Source organism: Hevea brasiliensis, chromosome 14, assembly GCF_030052815.1.
Source record: "Hevea brasiliensis isolate MT/VB/25A 57/8 chromosome 14, ASM3005281v1, whole genome shotgun sequence".
Taxonomy (NCBI): Eukaryota; Viridiplantae; Streptophyta; class Magnoliopsida; order Malpighiales; family Euphorbiaceae; genus Hevea; species Hevea brasiliensis.
The window spans coordinates 33,169,657-33,196,602 of record NC_079506.1 but is presented as its reverse complement, the minus strand read 5'-3'; the positions used below and the strand labels follow the sequence as shown (position 1 = coordinate 33,196,602).

Sequence of the window (26,946 nt, the reverse complement as noted above, 5' to 3'; positions counted from 1 at the left end):
AAATTTTATTTTGAACATACTCATTTAAAAGGAAAATGAAGTGAAATACACCAAAAATACTAACGTTTCGTAAATTTATTTCATACGTAAAAAATAATATTGGATATTTATGTAATTTTATCAAGAGAATAATATTTAAAATATTTTTCGTTAATAACATTTAAAATATTTCCTAACCATTGAGCTTGCTATTTTCCACTTTTTGGAGGGAACAAACTCTTATTAATAGAATGAGAAGAGAAATCAAATCAAATAAAATAAAAAACACAACCAAATTTAATCATTGCGGCATTTGGAAGAAGGAACTCCTCTGCTACCCGACATACATAGAAGCCAGATTTTCAGGTAGGTTAAGACTATACTTCATCTTTCCTTTTATTTTGCTCATGTCCTTTCATTCTATATCTAACTTATCAGATCTTGCGTTGCTGGACTTAAAGACTCAAAAATAGAATGTTGAAAGTTCATCTAATCATTTTGTTTTTACCAATTATGCTACTTGTAGAAAGGAAAGCTTCTCGGGCTAGTACTAATTCTTCATTCTAGAGTTGCAATATTAGGAAATTACTAGTACTTGGTCATGTGCAAAGGCAGGTTGAACAGATCTCACCTCTGGAACAAGCGAATTCCCGGTTTTGTTACCAAAACTCGTCTATTGATTTGGGAAGTCCTAGTTTGAATCCGCCCGCCAACGATTTAATTTGCTTGCTTTCAAAGGTACCTGAGGGAATTTGTTCCTCCCACTACGAACAAGGACTAGTCCCTTAGCTTTGCCTTTAACGCACTCCTACCCATTTGTTTGATTTCCTTTCTTTCTCTTGAAAAATTTGTCATTTTTATCATATATAAAAATAAAAATTTCAAGAATCAAAATATAATATATAATAATTTAAACACAAAACATAACTAAAATTTATTTGAAAATATAATATAATATGTAATATATATCGCAAAATCTAATTATGCCAAATCAATTGCTTTAAACTTTATTATTATTATTATTATTAAAATAATTTTGCATCATGTTATATGTAATAAAGTGTAATTTTTACTGTTCTAACAACAGTATTGTGAATATTTATACTAAATTGCGATTTCTTATTTTTAATGTCTTTATTAAAATTTTTTTTCTTTATTACTAATAAAATTTGTTTTCAATTGTAATAAAATATATCTTGAAATCTTGACATGCTATTTTTTTTTTTATTTTTTTAAAGTACTTATATGAATATAAATTATTTTTCTCATTTTAATTCAATTTCTATTAAATTATTTGATTGTTATTATTTTCATTGAAATAATTTTGGAACTATTTTATTGTAATAAAGTGTGATCCATGAATCTAACAACCATGTTGTGATTCTTTATTTTTAGTATTTTTTTTATAAATATTTTATTTTCTTAATAAAAATAAATACCTTTTTTTTATTTAACATGACATATTTTAGAATCTTTTAATATGTTACCTCATTTTTATTATTTTTTTTTCAATTAGTTGAAGTTTCTAAAATAGAAAGAACGCTTGAATCTCCTTTAAATCTTTATTTTATGTTTTATTTTATTAACTGAATTTTAATTTTTTTTTATTTTATTTTTTAAACCACTTAAATATTCATACATAATGATTGCAAATTATTGTTTTACTATTTTTTTTTTATTATTCTCATTATAATTAATTTTGAATTATTTAACTATTTAATTATTAAAGTTGAATTAATTATTAAATTAATTTTAAGATAAATTTATTTTGTAATAAAATAAACTTTACTTTATACGTCAACATTTTATTAATGAAATATCAAAATTTCATCTAATTACAAGAAAAATATAACAACAAATTAATCATTTTTTTAACAATATTTTTATGCATTTTTTTTATGAATAATACTTTAAAATAGTAAGATTTTGATAAAAAAAAATTTTTAATGACGATATTATTATTATTATTATTATTATTATTATTATTATTATTATTATTATTATTATTATTATTATTATCCAAAAATATTAAAGAAAATCTCTATACACTTTTTTATAATATTTTTTTAGAGTTGTTTGTCTACTATATGTACAAATTTGTTTTATCAATAATAAATAATTAAATTTACTTTAATTCTAATGTAATTTATGATATATTTAATTAATTTTTAATAATTAAAAATTTTTCAAAACAATGTACATATACATTACTTTTATAAAATAAACTTATTGCCAGTATTATTATTTTCTTTTACAAATTAAGTACAATTAAATATTTTTTTATTATTTAATTATATTTTATTCAATATAACATAATAAGTAAATAATAAAACTATATTATTAAGATTATTTTACCTAAACTAAACTATATTCACATAATTAATATATAACATAGTGAATGATTAAAATTTTATTTCATAATTTTAATAATTATTGATAAATAATAATTTTATTTATATATTGTAAGTATAATATTTTATATTATATTATAAAACAAAATTAGATGTATTATTAAGATAAATGTTTTTATTAATTAAACCCATTAATATATTAAATATAAGTAAGATCGGATATTTACTTATATTTGCTTTTTTAATATTACCATTACTTTGTCTACATGTAGAAATTTTAAGATGATAACTCTATTGCGAAGGGTTTTTAAATTGGGAAATTCTTCCTAATATGATAAAATGCATCGATAAGCTTTAATAGTGATGCTAAAGTTATCTCCAAAATGATAAAATCCCAAATTCGAGGTCAAATTTTAATTAAAATTAATTATATTAAAAAAATATATAAAGATAAAATATATTTATTGTTTATAAAGAATGACTTGATTTTTTTTTTCAAAATTATCAAATTATATATATAATTAAAAATAATTATTATCCAATTTATGAACATAAAAATTAAGTCTCCTCCTATATTAAAATTCTATAGAGTATTCACGCAAATGAAATTATCATTAAAAAAAAAAAAAAAAAACCTATGTTGAAATGAAAAACAAAACTCCCTAATAAAGAAACCAAAAATAGAACAGTACTCATTAAAGACTTATGAAATATTTTTAAATAAACTTAAAATGAGAAAATAGATCCCATGAAGATTAAATTATGAAGGCAAAAACTATATTTGGTTGGGAATTTTGACAAACGCCTTGTATTGATTAGCATACATTATCATTAAACAATTCTAGAATGAACTTCCTTAACCCTTTTAAACCTATACCCATGAACTTCCTACGCTGTAAACCCTCACATTTCTGCAAGTAAGAGTTAGCAAGTGCCATGTTTATTAAAGTAAATGAATTCAACGTCAAACTTTTAGCCAACATGAACCAAAATGAAGATGATGATAATGATGATTACTATTATTATTATTTTAAGTTGAAATCAGTAATTTTGATTTGTGATTTAGGAGAACTTAAATCTGATCAGGGTGTCGATTCCCCTTATTTATTTATTTCGGGTTGGTTTAGGGTTGTCGTAGTTTCAATTTATTAAGTGTTCAAGACAATCCAAAAATTGAAACATTTAATTTTATTTTTTTTTAAATGAACAAATTAGACTATATTGGACCATTGGGTAAAATTGCCGATTAAGGTTCAATGGAAAAAGTAACCATAACTAACTCTCCTCTCAGTTTTGGGTTGATTCAAGCTTATAAAATAATGATGAGTCCTAATTTTGATTTTGATCAGACTAATTTCGGCCCAAACGTACTTGTTAATCCCTGGATACGAGTTTGACACTAAAGTACTCATTATTCAAATTTATTTATTTCTATAAATAATAAAATTTTTAGGCCTTACTCTCCTAACTTCAAGTAAGCTTATTTCCTCTTCACAAATTCAGCTTAAATCATCTTCTTTTGCACACGTAGAGCATGTCCCATTGTCCAAATTTGACTTAGGCCATGGGGCATAAGAAAGTGACCTATGCGTGTTCCATGATGGAGCACATCATGTGAGAAAATAGATTAGAAGAAGAATATTGAGAATGATTGAAGAGCTTGATTATTCCCTTAAGCTAATGGTGTCAATTTATAATCTGTACAGGACAACTAAATAGGAAATACAATCCTAATTAAATACGTAATTATAGCCACGATTTTAGTACCTAAATATATACACACAATCACTACAGATACACATATCCTAGCTATTTATGGTACATATCTTAACACTCCCCTTCAAGCTGGAGCGTACAAATCATATGCTCCAAGCTTGTTACAAATATATTCAATCCAAGAGCCTCTAAGAGATTTTGTCAGAATATATACTAATTGGTCATTTAAGCTAACAAAGCTAGTGGCAATACACCCAGATTCAATCTTTTGTCTGATGAAATGATAATCCACCTCTATATGTTTCGTTTCTCACGAAACACTGGATTAGAGGCAATGTGAAGTTGTAACACCCTAGGCAAATCCCACATCGACAAAACACGGGAGAGATGCTGGGTTCATAAGATGGAGGTTCCTAACCCCTATTGACGAGTTTTAAAACCGTGAGGGCTTCGGTCCAGAGTGGACAATATCACTAGTGGGCCGGGCCATTACAGAAGTGCAGCTTGATTGTCACATATTAGTTGCATTTGTTTAAGTTCCCCATACTTCAACTCTTGGAGAAGTTGTTTCAACCATATAAGTTTACAAGTTGCCAAAGCCATAGCTCAACATTCTGCTTCTGCACTTGACCTAACAACCACATCCTGCTTCTTACATTTTCAAGAAATCAAATTACCTCCAATCATAATGTAATATCCTGAGCAGTAGACCGTCTGTCTGAAGGAGAACCTGCCTAATCTGCATCTGAGTAACCAATAATCTGTGAATGATCCATGTCTTCATATAATAGGCTTTGTCTTGGAGCTCCTTTAATATATCTGAGTATTCGAATAACTACATTCCAATGACCACTACATGGTGCTTGAAGGAACTGACTGACCACACTTACAGCAAATGAGATGTTTGGGTGTGTGATTGTAAGATAATTGAGTTTTCCAACCAATCTTCGATATCTACCAGGATCCTCCAATGGCTCCCCTTGTCCAGGAACAAGTTTGACATTTTGATCCATAGGAGTATCTGCGTGTCTACAGTCTAACATGCCCATCTCTATCAGTATATCCAAAGCATATTTCCTTTGAGAAATGGCGATAACTGTCTTGGATTGTGCCACTTCAATCCTCAAGAAATACTTTAGCTTCGCAAGATCCTTAGTCTGAAAATGACTGGATAAGGTTATTTGAGTTTTGAGATTCCAACGTGATCATTTCCTATAATAACAATGTCATCAACATAAACAACGAGATAAATGCACTTATCATGGCCATTATGGTGGAAAAATACTGAATGGTCAGCTTTACTCCGAGACATTTCAAATTGTTGGACTACAGTACTGAATCATCCAAACCATGCTCTCGAAGATTGTTTCAAGCCATATAAAGAATGTTGTAGGTGACACACCAAACCAGACTTCCCCTAAGTAATAAACCCTGGTGGTTGCTCCATATAAACTTCCTCAGCTAGCTTGCCATGTAAGAAGGCATTTTTGATATCCAGTTGATGAAGTGGCCAATGATGGATGGTAGCTAAGGAAATAAGAAGGCGAACCGAGGCAATCTTAGCCACAGGAGAGAAGTATCACTATAATCGAGGCCAAAGATTTGAGTATAGCCCTTTGCAACAAGGCGAGCTTTAAGTCTATCAATCTGGCCATCAGGCCCCACCTTGACTGTATAAACCCATCGACAGCCAACACTAGATTTGCCCTTTGGCAGTGGCACCAAATCTTAAGTGCCATTGTTATGGAGAGTAGTAATCTCTTTAACCATTACATTACATCATCATGGATGTTCCAAAGCTTCTCTAACAGCCTTAGGTACAGATACATTAGACAAAGTGGTGACAAAAGCATAGTAGGAACAAGACAAACGATGATAACTCACAAAATTATAAATAGGATGAGGATTTCAAGACGAACGAATACCTTTTCAGATGGCAATGGTAGGAGTAGAATCGTCTGTTGAAGGCGAGACCGGAATAGGTGAAGATGAAAGAGGGTAAGAGTCACCAAAAGCCAATGTTGTACCTGTATTAAACATAGGAGCATCAATGGTGTTAGTGGGAGGATGAGGACGATGTGAGTAAACGTGTAGAGGTGTTGGACTTATTAGTGGTGGAGGAAGAGTAGGAACTAGTAAGGTGGTGGGAATAAAAACCTTGGATGCGGTGTTGGAGGAAAAATAGGGAGATATTTCAAAGAAGGTTATATCAGCTGACACAAAGTATTTATTTGTAAGTGGATTGTAGAATTTGTAACCTTTTTAAAGTCTAGAATATCCCAAAAAGACATATTTTATTGATTTGGGCTGAAGTTTGTCTTTGCCAGGAGTGTGATCATGAAAAAAACAAATACAACCAAATACACGCAGGGACAACTGATGGGCATCTTGGTCGGGAAACAAAATGGAATAAGGACTCTGATTCTGCAAAACAGAAGAAGGCATTCGGTTAATTAAGTAACAAGCAGTAAGAATAGTATCTCCCCAAAAATGAAGAGGACATTATGGTAAATGAGTAAAGTGCCGGCAGTCTCAACTAGATGACGATTATTTCGTTTGGCAACCCCATTTTATTGAGGGGTATAAGCACATGAAGTTTAGTGAGTAATACCCTGAAAAGATAAAAAATGAGTAAAGGGAGTGGATAAATATTCTTTTGCATTGTCACTATGAAGTATTTTAATAAAAACACCAAATTGATTATGTATTTCAGTAGTGAATTTTTGAAATATAGAGAATAATTCAGAACGAGTCTTCATTAAAAATAACCAAGTGCAACGAGAATAATCATTAACAAAAGTAACAAAATAATGAAATCCCAAAGTTGTACTGACACGACTTCGACCCCAAATGTCTGAATGGATAATTTTAAACATGGACTTAGCCCTATTATTGACTCGCTTGGGAAAGGAAACACGACTTCATTTCCCAAGTTGACAGGACTCACATTCAAAAGAAGATAAACTAGAAAGACTATGAACTAATTTTTGTAATTTGGCAAGACTCGGATGACCCAAATGATTGTGAAGAAGATCAGCGGAAGTGGTAGAGGCAAGAGCAACTGGAGAATTTGAAGTAGAAAGATGGCACAACCCTTGTGTGACTCACATGCTACTTTAATCATCTTCCCCATATTTCGATCCTGCACAACAACAGAGTCAGCTGTAAAGGTGACAGAACAATTGAGATTTTTAGTCAATTTACTAGTGGAGATTAAATTATATGGGCTTTATGGAGTAAACAAAACTGTAGTTAAAGGAATAGATGGAAAGATTTTTACTTCTCCTATGCCATTAACTAAAGTTTGTGAACCATTAGCCAAAGTAACTTTAGACAAAACTGGAGGAGAGACTAGAGATGAGAAAAGACTTTTGTTACCAGATATATGATCAGAAGCACCAGAGTCTAGGATCCATGGACCAGTGAGCGAAGACTGTGTTAGACAAGCAAAGGAATTACTAGAATGAGCACTGCTAGAAGATTGTTGTTTGGCTGTTTGATATTGCAAATACTCATTGTAAATAGCTTCAATTAATAGGATAGAATCTGACACCTAATCCTTTCCATCAGGTAATGGAAGAATACCATTTTCACCGGATTAAGCCATATGAGCAGTTGATTGCCCCAAATTATTTGACTGAATAGGGCGTGGTGGTCGATCATGAAGGGCCCAACAAGTGTCTCGAGTGTGATTACTATTATCATAATAAGTGCAATGGAGCCTTTTACCCTTGCCTCTCTGATAAGTACCTTGTCTCGGTTGGTTTCCACTTTGCACAGCTAAAACTGAAGATTTAATTCTGGAGAAATTATTCTTATTGAGTGAGATGCATAAAAGCTTGGCAGACACATCCTCTAGAGTGGGAATAATCCGACTAGTTAATATCTGGTCTTTAACAGAATCATGGTCAGGTCTTAGCCCAATTAATACCAAAACCATTAAGAACCTGTCCCATTGTTGCTTAGAAATATTATCAGTACATGGCATGATAGAATTAAATTCATCTTTCAGTGATTCTGCTTGTCCCAAATAACTAGACATATCTTGTTGATTTTGCTACAGATGAACCATATCTGATACTACCTTATAAATACGCTGCACATCATTTGTATATAAGGTTTTCACCTTAGTCCAGACTCTACAATAGGTTTTACAAGACTGAAAAATATTAAGTAATTTTGGGTTTAGAGAATGCCACAAGAGACTGCATAATTGAGCATCAATCTTAGTCCAATTAGCTCTATTTGTTAAAGCTATATCTATAGCATTTTTAACCAAGTGGTCATCATACCACTGCCCCATAAACCATAATTTCACTGATGCAGCCCAAGACATATAATTTTGACTTCCTACTAATTTAACAGTAGTAATAGCTGGTGAATTACCAATGGAAGAAATTATGAATTTGAGAATCTCAGAACCTATTTTGGATATGGGTGTGAGAATCTCAGAACCTGTGTTGGAGGCTGTATTGGAGGACTCCTCAATCTCAGACATGTTGGCAAGAGAAGCACACTAAAATGTTGCTAAAAAATACATAAAAAAAACCTATTGTATGAAGAGGTAGTGACAAAAAAAAATGAGAAACAGGTGATGGGACCAGCGTAGTTAAGGCTGATCCTGAGCTGGATAATCCACTGGGCTAGGCTGTGATAGCCACGGACTCCCAGAAAGTGATCAGAAAAAGAGGGAAAGTTCCTCCCTATGAGAACTTTGTTTCTGATTTAAAATCAGACCCACCGAGGGCTCTGATACCATGTGAGAAAATATAACAGAAGAAGAATATTGAGGATGATTGAAGAGCTTGATTATTCCCTCAAGCCAATGGTGTTAATTTATAATCTGTACAGGACAACTAAATAGGAAATACAATCCTAATTAAATACGTAATTATAGCCACGATTTTAGTACCTAAATATATTCACACAATCACTACAGATACACATATCCTAGCTATTTATGGTACATGTCTTAACACATCATACTCATTTTCTTAAAAAGGATTTGTCCTCAAATCCAGTTCTTTGTAAAGGATAATGGAAGTCAAAGAATCCCCCCTTAATTGCTTGTGCACCTTTAAGTTTTCTTTTCTCATCATCCTGAATTCAAGTTGATCCTTATGCAGTTGTGGTAGACTGAAAGAATCAAGTAGAATGAAGGCATCATGCATAAAAATGGATTGCCATGCATAACTCTTGAATAGTTGACTTATACTGTAACACCCTAGGCAAATCCCACATCGACAAAACACGGGAGAGATGCTAGGTATATAAGTTGATGGTTTGTAACCCCTATTGACGCGTTTTAAAACCGTGAGGGCTTCGGCCCAGAGCGGACAATATCACTAGTGGGCCGGGCCATTACATTTGTGGTATCAGAGCTACTCCGCGTGCAACCTTGAACGATGGTGGGGCAAACCTCAGCGAGGACGCTGAGTCTCATAAAGGGGGTGGATTGTAACACCCTAGGCAAATCCCACATCGATAAAACACGGGAGAGATGCTGGGTATATAAGTTGATGGTTTGTAACCCCTATTGACGCGTTTTAAAACCGTGAGGGCTTCGGCCCAGAGCGGACAGAGTTCCGACCAGATCTGCCACCGATCAGAGTCACCTCACCAGTCTTTTGTATTTGGGTAGGGCCCATGTATAGACTAGTATTTTGGTTCATTATGTTTAGTCATGATGTATTTCATTTTGGACCTGTAATTAAACTTTGAGATTGAAATGAAAACTTGTAATTTATTATCTATGAATTTCTATATGAATGCAATAGATGATACTTTATTTTTAGATCTCATAAATAATTGTAAATGATATGATACAAGAGAATATGATATGAAAATGTGTGAAATGAATATGAATATGTTAACACGTGATAGTGGAACCCGCCAGATGCTAATAAAACAGAGGAGGATCTGTCCGGGTATCCACAGAAATAAGGTATATAAGAAAAAAAAATTTACACATAAATTACCTGATTTAAATGACATTAAAATTTACAATAGACATGACAAGACAAGATAGGGTGCTCCGGCACCGAATGTGGTACTTCTTGCTTGACTATACAATAAACGGGTAAAGGGCGTCACATTTAGTGGTATCAGAGCTGGACTCCCTCTAGTACGGTGTGTGGTGCGAGGACGCACCAGGCGGAAGCTGGTGGGCTTGTCATGACCCAGGGATGGGGTTGGGATATGCTTGTTCAACCAGCTGCGCACTGGGGTGGAAACTTCGTGTCCCACATCGGAAACGGGAAGAAAAGATTTGGGCTATATATGTGGGAGTCTTCCTCACCTGGTCAGCGCGCTTTTGGGAATGAAACCTCCCAAGGGACAAATCCGTGAGGCCCATGGGCCAAAGCGGACAATACTAACTGGAGAAGGATCGGGCTGTTACATATACACAAAGGCACTATGTTGTGCAACTCTTCTTCTTTGTTGGACCTACAATTTGACAAAGATAATGTAACATCATTGTGAATGGTTAGTGATAGAGGCATGGAATATTTATATTGCTTCTCATCATCTTCTACATTTATACTCATGGTAGGATGAATGGCTTTCTCTTTAATGGGTGTTTTTTCCATGTTTATGCTAGGACTCAAAATAGGCATCTCGCCCTTGTCAAATTGTACACAACATTCTTCCATTAGACTCACCTTTTGCTTCTTATCTATTACAACCCGATCTTATTGTACTTATTATGGACTCATAGGCACTAACATAATCTTCTGTCCATCCTTAACAAATGAATATGTGTTTTTGTAACTATGAATGGCTCGCCTATCACATTGCCAAGGTTTCCCCAATAACAAATGGATTGCACTCATAGGAATAACATCACAAAGGATCTCCTCTTTATATCTTTTGCTAATGGAGAGTGATACCAGAACTTCAACCTGTCCATCATTGTTCAACCATTGCAACTTGCAAGGATTAAGATGTGGGAAAGTAAAGCGATTTAGTTTCTTCACCAAGGTAATGGATGCAACATTGGTATAGCTTCCTCAATCAATAATCATCAAGCATACCTTATTCTAAATGGTACATCTTGTATGGAAGATGTTTTCTCATTATTCCTCTTTTTGCACAGCTTATAGGCTTTGGTAAGGTTGAACATTCAGACACAAAAAATAATTGTTGCACACCATTTTGCTCTAATACCAAACTAATGTTCAATCAGTTTAGGCAAAAATTGCTATCAAATCCAATGCTCTAATACCAAACTAATGTGCCTTAACATTAAAATAAAATAAACTAAGAGAAATTATAGTGAAAGTAACAAGAAGCTATTTAGCCAACAAGTTAGAATAGCCAAATTTGCACAATTGTAACCCTAAACATATATACCCCAAGATCTAAATGCACCAAACAATACCCCAACAATCCAAAATAAACCCAAAAAACTTAAAACAATGAAAGACCAACACATGCCAATTTGAAAAACTTTGGTATGCCAAGATGCAAAACTCCAAATTTTAATTCTCTCTCAATTTGTACACCAATTTAAAACTTGAACAACTTGAATAAACTTGATTGAAACTCTAGCAAATCAAAATTCCAAGTTAAAGGTTTCAATTGATGTTTAAAGAAAGGTAGAATGAAGAAGAGAAAAATAAATTGTAGATCTCTTGAATAAGTTACACGCCACAAAGGAATCAACAAGGATCTTGTATGCTAATCTTTGATAAGCAAAGCACCATAAAGAAGAATACACAAAGGTTATCACCACACCAACAATGGTGATAAGACTATGCACATGCCACTTTTAGGAAGAGATAAGTGTAAACTGAACAAAGTTAAATGGTTTATTAAACTTAGAATAATAATTCACAAAACTGAAATAATGAAAGAGTTTATGCCTTTATACAAGCACTTACAAATAAATATAATCCTGCAAGGAATACTAATTACGTAAACTAGATAAGACTAGGAAATGTAAAAACATAAGTAGAACAGGAAACATAGATGAACTAAGGAAGAAAGTATCTTGCAATCTTCACCATAGGATCAAAGAACACAACAATGATAGCCATAGGATCATTATGCATGCTTTTATGATGAAGATAGGCCTCCGGACTTCATCTCCCACCCTGAAAAAGATTTGTAGAAGAGTTGAGCAGCTCTTCTTGATTTATGCCTTAAAAATAGGAAAAGTAACAAAAACAACCAATCAACTCCTTGTAACATTAAAAAATGTCACTTTTATTGGGAGGGAATTTCTTGGACTTCTTTTCCATGTTTGGGGAGGATTTAGGTGTGCTTGGATAGATCTTATATGGATAAGATAGATATCTACATATTTCAAGCATAAATAGTAGGAAATCTTTCCAAAACAACTAACTAGATTCTCCCAAACATGCTACATGTTTTTTAGGGATTATGTAGGACTTCTTGGATGTCTTCTCCTTGTTTGGAAAGGACTTGTAAGGATAGAGATGAGCCCTCCACCAACTAAGCCTAGATTGTAGGAATTTCCTTAAATTAAGCCTAGCTTTTAGGAAAAGATAAAAACAACTCCAATCCCATCTAAGGACCCTAAAAAAGATCCAAGATGTAGTGTTATTAAACCTGGCCTGGAAGTAGTGAATGGGTTTGTGATTCAACCAATGAGTCAATGGCTCAACCAATAGATCATTAAAAATTAATTAAATATATAAATTAGTTAAAAATTAATTAAATATAACACCTATTAATATAAATAAATAAATAAATAAATAAAATTAACTAATTAAATTTTAATTATTTAAAATAAAACTTTAACATTTATTAAGTTATATTTAATAAATTTTAATAATATTTTTAAAATTTATATAAAAATATTAAATAATATAATGTATAAAAATTTCTATAAATATATAATTATCTTTTCAATATTTATGAAATATTAACAATATGTTAAAAAATAAATATATTGAAATAAAAAAAAAAACTACAAAGCTAGCTCAATTGATTTAAATTTTAAATAATTTTTATGAGGTTTTGAGTTCAATTCTCTATACTAACACTTTAAGAAAAAAGATTTCATTGAATAATTGACTTGGCCAAGTCAACTGAGTCACATCGGTTCACTGTTCAACCACCGAGTCAACTGGGTCATGCTGGGTTGCTCAATTACAAACTTGGACTGCTTTGAGGGTTGATTTACCAGTTTACTATTTCAACCGGCTAGTTTGGTTCAAGTTTAATAACTATGCTAAGATGTTTCTTTGGGCGTATTTGTCTTCCTTTTAGGCCTACAAAGCCAACCTGACATATGTCTCCCACTTAGGCCCTTTTTAGGCCTTACTCCCCTAACTTCAAATAAGCTTATTTCCTCTTCACAAATCCAGCCCAAATCATCTTCTTTAATGTGCTTAGTAGGTCCCATTGTCCAATTTTGACTTAGGTCATTGTGTGTTAGAAAGTGACCTATGTGTGTTCCATGATGGAGCACATCAACAATACCCATTGAGATGTTCCCTTAATAAGCCCTTTTAGTGCTCCTGCAATAAAATCTTTCTTTGGATCAAAATGCAATACTTAGCTCCAATAGCCACAAATACAGTCCCACAATAACTTTTGTTGTCCAACATTTAAATATTTAACCACCGTAGGCCCATTAGTCATAATTGATCCCCATGATACAACTAGAGTCATAACAACAATAGTAGATTATATTGATCACCGACCTGATGGCATAAAACATTACAAAACCTAAACATTCAATAGTATTAGCATCCCTTAGCTCCTTAATATCAACCAAAAACACATACGCACACCATATTAATTTAGCGGTATAGCACTTTAAGAAATTAAGCCAAATTAGAGCTCAAATCCAAGTTGAGTAGCTATTCCTTAGAAGAAGAGACAATGAAAAGAGAGTAGATAAGGGTCTAATGTGGTATAAGGAGGCTTGAATAAATTACATTGATTTAGGCTTAAGTGATGAGTCAACCTTTGCACAACATTTTTCATTAGCTCGTTTCCCACCCAAATTCAAACTACCAACCTTATAATCATATAATTGATAAAACGTCCTAGAAGTCATCTTGCCAAATCTAAATCGGTATAAACCTTTAGGTCCTGCTTGGTATAAATGAATTCCACAAATTTTGTGAAATTCATTTATAAATCTAAAATTTGAATGTTTGGTTTAAATGAAAATTCATTAGGATTTCTTAATAATCAATTTAATAGAATTTATTATAACTAAACCAAATTCCATCAAAATTGATAGAATTTGCAAATGAATTCCAAACTTAAAATCATATATATTCTAAGTGACAAAATTACCCTTTCTTATTATATATCATTCTATTTTATTTTCTCTTCTTGTTTATACTCTTTCATTTTATTTATATGACAAACATACATAGACATACAAATAGACATAGACACAGACATAGGCACAACCATACATTAAAATAGACACAAACTGCAACACCCTAGGCAAATCCCACATCAACAAAACATGGGAGAGATGCTGGGTTTATAAGTTGGTGATTCGTAACCCCTAGTGACGCGTTTTAAAACCGTGAGGGCTTTGGCCTAGAGCGGACAATATCACTAGTGGACTGGGCTGTTACATTTGTGGTATCAGAGCCGCTCCGCGTGCAACCTTGAACGATGGAGGGGCAAACCTCAGCGAGGACGCTGAGTCCCATAAGGGGGGTGGATTGTAACACCCTAGGCAAATCCCACGTCGACAAAACATGGGAGAGATGCTAGGTTTATAAATTGGTGGTTCATAACCCCTAGTCACGCGTTTTAAAACCGTGAGGGCTTCGGCCCAGAGCGGACAATATCACTAGTGGGCCGGGCCGTTACATTTGTGGTATCAGAGCTGGACTCCCTCTAGTACGGTGTGTGGTGCGAGGACGCACCAGGTGGAAGCTGGTGGGCTTGTCACGACCCAGGGATGGGGTTGGGACGTGCTTCTTCAACCAGCTACGCACTGGGGTGGAAACTTCGTGTCCCACATCGGAAACGGGAAGAAAAGATTTTGGCCATATATGTGGGAGCCTTCCTCACCTGGTCAGCGCCCTTTTGGGAATGAAACCTCCCAAGGGGCAAATCCGTGAGGCCCATGGGCCAAAGTAGACAATACTAACTGGAGAAGGATTGGGCTGTTACACAAACACATGCAAACATAGGCACAAACACAAATAAACATAGATTTAGACACAAACACTGATAGACACAGGGACATGTATAAATACACACACAGACATATACTCAAACAAAAATGCACATATATAAATGTAGACAAACAAACACAAGCACAAATAGAGACACAAATATAAACATTGATATATTCAGATGTAAACAGATAAACACAACACAAATAGATGGAGACATATATAGACACAGATATATATAGGTGTAGACAGACAAACAAACCCAAATATAGATAAAAGACATATATAGACATAGACATATATAGATTTAGACAGACAAATACAATACAAATACAGATACAGACATGTATAGATACAAACATGTATAGACGTAGATGGATAAATACAAACGCAGACATAGATTAACACATATATAGGTAGACGTAGATAGACAAACACAAACAAATATAAATACAAACACATACAAATATAGACAGACAGACATAGACACAAATATAAATGGACATATATAGATGTATACAAATAGACATAGACACAAATGCAAGCACAGACATAGACATATACATATATAGATGTAAACAGAAAGGCAAACACAAATATAGATAGACAGACATATATAGATGTAGATGGGCTGACACAAACATAAATATAAACACAAACATAGACACATAGGTAGACAAACAGAAACAAACGAACATAAACATAGGCATAAACAGGCAAACAAGCACATACACAAACAGACAGTATTATTACTCTTTTGAATGTTCATACCTTTAATTAAACTAGTTTTTTTTTATAATATACATCACACATTATTGTACTTGTTATAAAGGCTCGTGATTTTATTTTTTGTATATATTTTTTTGTTAATTTTTTATATGATATTATTATTATAGTATTATAATATTATTTTTAATTATTTAAATTAAAATATTAATTTTAATGTTATTTTAATTAATTCTATAAATAAAGTATTTATTAATTTAAGAGTTATTATTTTTTATTGGATTATATTTTTATGAAAGTTATGTGTTATTTTATTAACATGTAATATTAACTTAATTATATATAAACTTATATGTAATATAATAATAAAAAAAAGATATAATACTAAGTTTTAAGAATATAAATGGGTGAAAATATTTAAAAATTAAAATAAATTAATAACAATTGCAAGTTAGCTCATTGAATTAAAATTATTCAAACTCTATTATTTTACTTTTTTTTTCTTGAAAAACAAATAAGTTTGAGTTGCCTATATATATATATATATATATATTTTCTTATGATTTAAAATAATGGTAACTTGCATAATAAGGTTTCAAAGTTAGATTAATATGAACGAAAATTATTTTTAAAATTAAAAAATAATCATTTTTAAAATTTATTTTGTAATTTAGTGTATTATCGTTATAAAATTTTCATTTTCATTATATTGACATCTTGAAATTTTATATTGTTATATTGTTTAATACAAATAATTTAAAACCTATTTAATATATTTAATAATTATTTTTTTAATTATAGATTTTGTTATATATGTTATATATACATTACATGTTAAAATATAAATATATATGTAATCATGCATTTTTTAGTTATTTCATAATAACTATATAATTAATACTCTCAAGTAGTGGAATTTGTTTTTCTCCTTTTCCCTTTTATATCTTTCTCTTATTTTTATTATCATAAAATTTAATACATAATAACTTAAAATTAATATTGAGAGGAATATAAATTTTCACATAAAAATATATAAAAATATAATTACGTTTCTTATAACCTTTATAGTCAAAATCAATAACCTAGTTAAGATTGACTAATAAATTAGAAAATAAAAAAATTATAATTAATCTAACTAAGTAGACTCGAGAAAATTAAAATATCATGCCATCACATGTAAAACACACCTTTTTATGTAAAAATTATATTAATCGTTCTAAATATTATTGGATGCATCAATATTAAACATGAAATAAATAGGGAAATCAATCTATTTTAACATATATAAATATCATTGAATTTGCAAGGATATCATTTGATATTGACAATAATAACAAAATCTTAATGATCATATTCACGTATAACTACCTTTATAAAAATAATACCCGTGACATACAAAAATTTTAAAAAATTAAAGACTTAAAAATAGATTTTACTAATTGGAGGAAAAAAGACACAAAAATGCAGTGGAAAAAAAGATTTTAGGTCCTATTGCACAAAAATAGAATGTTTAATTGCAAAAACTTATCCATTACTACAATTTTTTAATAAAAAAATAGCTACAAATTTATAATAAATAATTTATGGGTATAAAAATTTTGTATTTAATTAAATAATCAATTTTTAATAATAATTTTATAATTATGTTAATTAAATATATTATTTTTTAATAGTAATTTTATAATTAAATATTATAAGTTTGTAAATATTTAGAATAATTACAAAAATAAATTAGTGAAAGTAAGATTCAGTTTTTGAGGTTGTTTATCAATTTTATTAGAATAAACTAAATAATTTCAATGAATCAATAATATTTATAAATTAAGAATATATATAATTATAATATGATTTTTACTATAAGTAGAATTACTATTAAAATAATTTTAAAATTTTAATTTATATTAACTATAATAATATTAGCAATTGAAATTATTTATAGATTTAGCAATAGATAAGTTGTCGCTAAAATTTATGACAACAAATTTATATAGAATAGTCGTGCTGAAAGTATTAACCATGAATATATTGTCACTAAAATTATTAGCAATGAATTTGTATAGAATAGCCTTATTGAAAGTCTTAGCAATGAATTTGCATATGATAGCCTTGTTCAAAGTATTAACAATAAATATGTCATCGCCAATCTTATTGGCGATGAATTTATATAAAATAGTTTCATGCTGCTGAAAGTATTAGCAAAGGATATATTGTTGCCAAATGTCACACCTTACCCCTTTGTAAGGCATAACATTATCCCGTAGAATACCTAATGAACTACCGAATTTTACCTATCGATAACTCATTAAGTACCCTGCAAGGGATTTTAAAAACCATTTTCTTACTTTTTGGAAGTGGTGAGCATTTTCTTACATTTAATAGAAGTTTAAAAGCTAGTTAAAGTTTTTGTCCATTTTTATTTGTCCGTAAATTTTAGAAAAATTTCGGTGGAGTGCCGTCTGTATTTTAAAAAAACAGTTCTTCAAAACCTGTAAAAACACTTCCTATAATTCTTTTCATCAAAATCCATCACTACTATAACACAATCAACACAATTTTTCTCAAACTCCAAAATTCAAAACAATTCTCAATTCAATTGTCATCAAAATAATAATCAATAATTCCATTCATTTTTCATTAAAGTAAAAACAATTTACATTCATCAACCCAAAATTTACATTAGAAAATCCAAACTAATATTATTACAAAATCTATGTAACTGCTCATGAGCAGTTTATACATGTACATATATTTACATACAGCGAAATAAATATTACAATCAGAGTATAAAATATACCCAACAAAATTTCAAGGATGTGGCTCCAAGATCCTCAGCAGCTCACTCTGCTGCTCCTCTAGTATCTCTATCTGTGACAGCAATAACAACTATCGCTGAGTACTATGACTCAGTGGTGCACAACATACTAAAATAACATTTATGCATAATTCAAATCACATTTATTTAAATATGGTACTGAACATGAAAAACAGATACAAAACATGATTTATAAATTTTTAGTCCAAACAATTTCATTTAGGAAATTTCAAAACAAATTTCATAAAAACACACAGTTATATCATGCCAGTCAGAACAATACTCATCTCAATAGCCGGAGGCTTATGAGAAATCACAAGGCTAGCTAGCTCAAACTATGGGTACCCATTCAATTTCTTCCTCTACTGGCACACACCTCAATACTTCAGCCAGAGAGGGAATCAAAATCCAAAACTAATTCCTCCCACTAGTCATGCTAGTGAGGCATTCAAATATATGGTCATGACACTGTGGTTTCAAAACTATCTTAACAATTTATCAAACATTTACTGACAATTAAATCACATATCATCAAATTTCCAATAATTTAGATCAAAAGTATAGTGTATATTTCAATCATTATTTTGCAATATAAGTAAACCACAAATCATTTCATGCACTTTGCAAAGGAATTTTAAAGGATATTTATATTGTGCACAAACCTTATGTGAGTCGCCTCTTGACCTTGACTCGATGCCTCGGGTTCTTTTCCGGTATTCTTTTCGACTGAAACACACAATTTCACGGTGTTTCAGTATCATAATTTATTATAAGTCCAAAAATAAATTCAAATCTATTTATATCTAGCTTTAATATGCTTAACTTGACATTCTTTAAAATTTGCACTTCAGGATTACTATTCACGATACTATTCAAGCCAATTTGTTGACTTTCTAGTGCTTAATAGGTATGAGAATTTTAATTTCACCAATATACCACATTTTGGTTACCTAATTCGTTGGTTTTGGTTGGTTCCTCAAATTTTAAGTCTCTTAGGTAAAATTTCCAAAATTTCAGATTTGGTATCCTGTTTTTCACTATTCTATTGGTCATATTGCTGTGGTAATTTGACTAAGTTTTCTTCATAAAAGTTGTTCTTTATTGTCTTAACTTTATTTTCCTTTTTGAATCACTCCATTTGGAGTTTTGTAGCCCTAGTTATGGCCATTTAAATATAGCTAGCCAGATTTGGTGTTAACCAGAATTCTGGGCATTTTCTGGATTTTGGCAATTTTTGTATACTGACTGCAGGTGAGTTTTTGGACAGGTTATGGCCAAAATTTGGATTTGTTTCCTTCATGAAAGTTGTAGGGCTATATCTCAGGTCTCTATCGGTATAAAATTTAGGTCATTTGGACCTTCGTAGACCAAGTTATGGTCATTTACGTGACTATTGTTCATTTGGTTATTTTTGTACAGGTCAATGTGCCCAATTCTGGATTTGGCCTAATTGTTCACTAAGTTATGGTCACTTTCTAGGCATGATTACTAAATGCAAAATGGTCCATTTTGTGTCTAGTTTCATTCCCAATTGGCTTCACATCAATTGGGTTAGTAAATTTTTAGTTTTGATCCCTGAAAGGGACCTAGGTCAAGCTGCATGCATATTGACCCTAACCAATCCAAATTGAAACTTATTTCTAACAATTCACACACACCACAAATGGTCACAATTGACCATTTCTCAACTCAAATAAGGTCATTTACATCTGTAACACCCTAGGCAAATCCCACATCAACAAAACATGGGAGAAATGCTGGGTTTATAAGTTGATGGTTTGTAATCCCTATTGACGCGTTTTAAAAACTGTGAGGGCTTCGGCCCAGAGCGGACAATATCACTAGTGGGCTGGGCCATTACATTTGTGGTATAAGAGCCGCTCACGTGTCCTCTTGAGCGATGGTGGGGCAAACCTCAGCGAGGACGCTGAGTCCCGAAAGGGGGGGAGAAAGGTCCCTTAGGCAAATCCCACATCGGCAAAGCACGAAGTTGGTCTTGGGTTCAAAAAGTAATGATATATAAAGTGGGGGAACTAATCACTAGAGGCGCCTTTTGGTGGAATGGCCTGAAGAGTTGGAAGAACTCCAGGGTTAAGCGTGCTCGCTTGAGAGAAATCCTAGGATGGGTGACCTCCTGGGAAGTTCTCCATTCCACCTATGGGACAAAACCGTGAGGCTTATGGCCACATCGACAAAACACGGGAGAAATGTTGGGTTTATAAGTTGGTGGTTCCTAACTCCTAGTGACGCGTTTTAAAACCGTGAGGGCTTCAGCCCAGAGCGGACAATATCACTAGTGGGCTGGGCCGTTACATTTGTGGTATCAGAGCCACTCCGCGTGCAACCTTGAACGATGGTGGGGCAAACATCAGCTAGGACGCTGAGTCCCTTAAGGGGGGTGGATTGTAACACCCTAGGCAAATCCCACATCGATAAAACACGGGAGAGATGCTGGGTTTATAAGTTGATGGTTCGTAATGTAACACCCTAGGCAAATCCCACATCGGCAAAACATGGGAGAGATGCTGGGTTTATAAGTTGGTGGTTCTTAACTCCTAGTGACGCGTTTTAAAACCGTGAGGGCTTCGGCCTAGAGCGGACAATATCACTAGTGGGCCGGGCCATTAAATTTATGGTATCAGAGCTGCTTCGCGTGCAACCTTGAACGATGGTGGGGCAAACCTCAGCGAGGACGCTGAGTCCCATAAGGGGGGGTGGATTGTAACACCCTAGGCAAATCCCACATCGACAAAACACGGGAGAGATGCTGGGTTTATAAGTTGGTGGTTCGTAACCCCTATTGACGCGTTTTAAAACCGTGAGGGCTTCAGCCCAGAGCGGACAATATCACTAGTGGGCCGGGCCATTACATTTGTGGTATCAGAGCCGCTCCGCGTGCAACCTTGAACGATGGTGGGGCAAACCTCAGCGAGGACGCTGAGTCCCATAAGGGGGGTGGATTATAACACCTTAGGAAAATCCCACATTGGCAAAACACGGGAGAGATGCTGGGTTTATAAGTTGGTGGTTCCTAACTCCTAGTGACGCGTTTTAAAACCGTGAGGGCTTCGGCCTAGAGCGGACAATAACACTAGTGGGCCGAGCCATTACATTTGTGGTATAATTGTAACACCCTAGGCAAATCCCACATCGACAAAACACGAGAGAGATGCTGGGTTTATAAGTTGGTGGTTCGTAACCCCTAGTGACGCGTTTTAAAACCGTGAGGGCTTCGGCCCAGAGCGGATAATATCACTAGTGGACCGGACCATTACATTTGTGGTATCAGAGCCGCTCCGCGTGCAACCTTGAGCAATGGTGGGGCAAACCTCAGCGAGGACGCTGAGTCCCATAAGGGGGGTGGATTGTAACACCCTAGGCAAATCCCACATCGACAAAACACGGGAGAGATGCTAGGTTTATAAGTTGGTGGTTCGTAACCCCTAGTCACGCGTTTTAAAATCGTGAGGGCTTCGGCCCAGAGCGGATAATATCACTAGTGGACCGGGCTATTACACGTAACCCCTATTGACGCATTTTAAAACCATGAGGGCTTCGGCCCAGAGCGGACAATATCACTAGTGGGCCGGGCTATTACATTTGTGGTATCAGAGCCGCTCCGCGTGCAACCTTGAACGATGGTGGGGCAAACCTCAGCGAGCACACTGAGTCCCATAAGGGGGGTGGATTGTAACACCCTAGGCAAATCCCACATCGACAAAACACGGGAGAAATGCTGGGTTTATAAGTTGATGGTTTGTAATCCCTATTGACGCGTTTTAAAAACCGTGAGGGCTTCGGCCCAGAGCGGACAATATCACTAGTGGGCCGGGCCATTACAACATCCATTGACCATTTTCTACAATTTTTCTCCCAATTTCAATTCCAAGAACCCTAATTTTTTTAATTTGCACAATTCATGAAATTGAAACATTCTAAGCATAACAACTACTTCCATTGAACTTATATACATAATTTATTACACTAAAACATATCATCTCCACTCAATCTCATGGCTACCGAATTTTTTTATGACTCCTAACAAGCATGATTTTTCATATTTTCCATGCAATTCACACTTATTCAGCCTCATATCCATTCATAATACTTAATTTAAAAGAGAAAATGGACTTACCTAAATTTGTGAATTTCCACTTCCTCCAATCCTTCAAATTTCCTTTTTTTTTTTTTTTTTTTTTTTTTTTTTTTTTACTTCAATCTTAAAATCAAAGCTCAAGGGAAATTTTTTCTTAAGGGAGTTGTGAAATTAATGGGGGTTTTTAGGGTTTTGAGAGCTTAACATAAGCTTTCATGGTGGAAGAAGAAAATGAGAGAGATGAGAGGAAGAGATGAAGTCGGCAAGAAGAAGGAAAGAAGAAAAATGAATTTCTTTTCTTCAAATTTTAATTGGCTCCTTTTTATGTTAAATTATCTCCCAATTTTCAAATTTTAGAAATTAACATTTATTGTGTCATGGTGTTGTCATAAAACTTTTTAATTTTTGATTTTTCATTTCTTTTTCATTTCTTTTCCATTTACTTCTTTAATTTAATTCTTGATCCTGAAATTTTTTTTTCTCTAATTTTATTGGACAGTTAGGTCAGGAGTCAGCTCTAGGGGTGAATTGACCAAATTGCCCTTCGCTGGTTCAATCCGGTTTGCAAGTTATTCGATATTTCTTCTAGATCCCTGACTTAATTATTTGACCTACTTAAAAATTCTTTTTCGTGATTTTTTCTTTTCCACTGTGTTCGGAATAGTCCTAAGGACCGCAGAGTCACATTTTTTAGTTTGAAAATTGAGTTTAGACTGACCTCGCAGTCATTTCCGAGAAGGTCACCCTTCGCTGTGACTCCCGGCTCATTTAACTTCTTATACTTTATTTTTCTTCTTTATACTTAACTATTTAGAAATTACTAATTATTTGTATTTAGGACTTATCTAGGTGTCTTAGATGTGATTCTAATTCTATTAATTGTCTAGACCGATACCGATCACCGGAACAGAAAAATGTACCAGGCTATGCCAATAGGGATTTACACCAAAGGTAATTAGCGACGGTTTTCCATTGCTATTTATGTCATTAGCGACAACTACATACATTGTCACTATAGATACATTTTTATTGGTATTTTCATAAATAATATAAATCATAAAGGGTATTTTGGGCATTGCTAACGTTCTCCCCTTCATATATTGATATACATTAGATTATAGAAAAAGCAAAAAAAATGATGTATGCAATAATAAATATAGAAGGGTATTTTCAAAAAAAAAAAAATGAATTGAATTCTTCACTCATACTAAACACAACATTCATTTTATTTGAAATAAATTCCATATTTAATAGAAAATGCCAAACAAAGGAATTCATTTGTAAATGAATTCTATAATAGAATTTATTTAAAATGAAATGAATTTTATCATAGAATTAAACCAAACAGGGTCTTAGTCTAATGACAATTTAACACTTTGTAAGTTTTTTCAACTTTTTGGTAGGGTGTGGCATAATGGTACTCAAGGCTAAGTGATGGTTCCATAACTTCATTTTCAAAGTTAGCTAGCTTGTTCTATGCATGCTTTGTTATGAGTATGCCAGCCAAAAGGATATCAATTGATTTGTAGGAGGTCATAAGAGAGGAGGGGGAAATATTAAGGAAACATACTGAAAAATTCAAGTGGCAGTCCAAATTGAAAATCTCAATCATAAGGTAGTTGTCGTGTATCATAAAAGCATGTAAATTATACAAAGAAACAAATCAAGCAACCACAATAATAAAATTTACGTGTTTTACACTATTACCATATAGCTACATCCATGGGCATATCATCTTTCGCTATCTTCACATAATCATCAATTACAAGCTTAAAGTTAACTACCAATCATTCCAATTATACCCAAGAGAACCCTCACTGAATAACTACTCATAATAAATATATTAGTTAGTCCCTTTCAGTCTATTCTATACATAATACAATATACTTACTACTTTAACTACATTATACACCACAAAGGGTCTCTTTGATAACTTGGGAAAAAGCCCTTTTACCAATGAATAAGAATTTCTTCCTCTTGAATTCTATATCCTTTCTTCACCTTAGGCCAAAGCCCATTGTCCTCCATGGGATTGCAATGGACAACCATCTTTCCCTCTTCGATTACGCCCTTTCTTCACTTGTCCAAGCATCTCTTCCTCCAAGGGACTGCAATGGGCAAGGTCCCATAATCCATGTGTAAGAGACCCTCATTAATGGGTAAAGCCACTTCTCAGTAATTGGTAAAGCCACTATCTGTAATCGGCGAAAGCTACTCCTTAGCAATTGGCTAAGCCACTCTCTGTAGTAGGCAAAGCCCTTATCTATGGACAGAGCCACTTTTCATGGGCAAAGCCACTTTTCATGGGCAAAGCCACTACTCAATAATTGGCAAAAGCCAAATAGCTTTTTATCATACTCCTATTTATAGTTTTAATCCCTTCAATCCTAATCTAGTTAGGAATCTCACTCAATTTAAGAATAACAACAAAATAGGATATCTACTCTATATAGGAAATATTCATTTATCTTATTGAGAAAAATTTCCCCAACTCAAATTAGGAAAATATGTCTTTCAAATCCACAAGGATTTTGAGTTACAAATCTCATAATCTCTGCCTTGACTTAAAATCCATCAACTATTGCATACCTCAAAATTCTTTGGTCTTCAATTATCCAATCTCTATGCTTAAGCTTGAACCCTTCAAATCTTTAACTGTCCCATCTTCATGATGAATGTAACTTATTTCTTTCTTCAAAAATCTTTGCATCATAAACTATCTTGATTTTGCATCAAGAGCCCCACCTCAATTTCAACTCTCCATTGTCTTAAGTTTGCATTACCATTATTGCATGGGCAACTTCTACATGTCATAGCATGCAACTTCATTTTCATCCAAACTTACCAAGCTCATCCCAAGCTTGATTGTACTTGTTGTGCACCATAGAAGCATGTAAATTGCAAAGAAATAAAACAAACTATAACAACAAAATTTATGTGGTTCACCCTCTCATCATAGGGCCACATCTACGGCATACCATCTTCCATAATTTTCAAATAATCATCAATTACAAGCATAAAGCTAAATATCCATCACCCAATTGCACCCAAGATAACCCTCACTACATAAGTGCTCATAGTAAATATATTAGTCCCTCTCAGTCTCCTTTAGACATAACTCAATATATATACTTATTACTTTAACTACATTATACACCAATGGACAAAAATTCCCTCCTCTTGAAATCTATACCCTTTCTCCACCTTACATCGAATCATATTTCCCTCCATGGGAGTGCAATGGACAATAGTCTCTTCCTTTTGGACTATGCCCTTTCTTCACTTGTTGAAGCCTCTCTCCCTCCATGGGACTATAATGGGCAGGAGCCCCTCATTAATGGGTAAAGCCCCTCCTCAGTAATTGGTAAAGCCACTTTTTGCAATGGGTGAAAGTACCTTAGCAATTGGCGAAGCCACTCTATAATGGGCGAAGCCCTTCTCCATGGGCAAAACCACTCTTCATGGACAAAGCCACTCCTTAGCAATTGGTAAAGCCAAATAACTTTTTACCATACTCCTATTTATAGCTTAATCCCTTTAATCCTAATTTAATTAGGAATCTCACTCAATTTAGTAATAATACTAAAAAAAGAGTTCTACTCTATATGAAAAATATTCATCCATCCTATTAAGGAACATTTCTCCCACTCAAATTAAGAAAATATGTCTTACCAATCCATAAGGATTTTGAGTCACAAATTTAACAATCTCCACCTTGACTCAAAATCCATTAACCATTGCATACCTCAAAATTCTTTAGTGTTTTTAATAATCAAATCTCCATGCTTGAGCTTGAACCCTTCAAATATTTAATTCTCCGATCTTTATCTTGAATGTAACTTGCTTCTTTCTTTAAAAATATTTACATCATGAACTATCTTGATTTTGCATTAAGCTAAACCTCAATTTCAACTCTCCACTATCTTGAGTTTGCATTACCATTGTTGCATGTGCGACTTCTACATGTTGCAACATGCAACTCCACCTTTATCCAAACTCACCAAGATCATCCCTAACTTGATAGCACTTGATGTGCACCACGAAAACATGTAAACTATAAAGAAACAAAGCAAACAACCATGACAACAAAATTTACGTGGTTCATCATCTCAACATAGGACTACATCCATGAGCATGCCATCT

General features: G+C 33.1%; 1 protein-coding gene across 2 annotated transcripts in view; it reads left to right on the top strand.

Moving 5' to 3' along the window:
• The first annotated feature begins 224 nt into the window (after positions 1–224).
• Positions 225–26,946, top strand: part of LOC110635297 (UPF0481 protein At3g47200-like) — a 34,014-nt gene continuing 7,292 nt past the window's right edge. Inside the window, exons 1-2 of one of the 2 annotated variants that reach the window (XR_009143392.1) lie at positions 225–345; positions 506–824. The gene's annotated coding sequence lies outside the window, so the exon portion shown is untranslated. Of the gene's footprint in view, positions 346–505; positions 825–26,946 lie in introns of those variants that run through there. The other variant, XM_021784580.2, reaches the window with a different exon arrangement.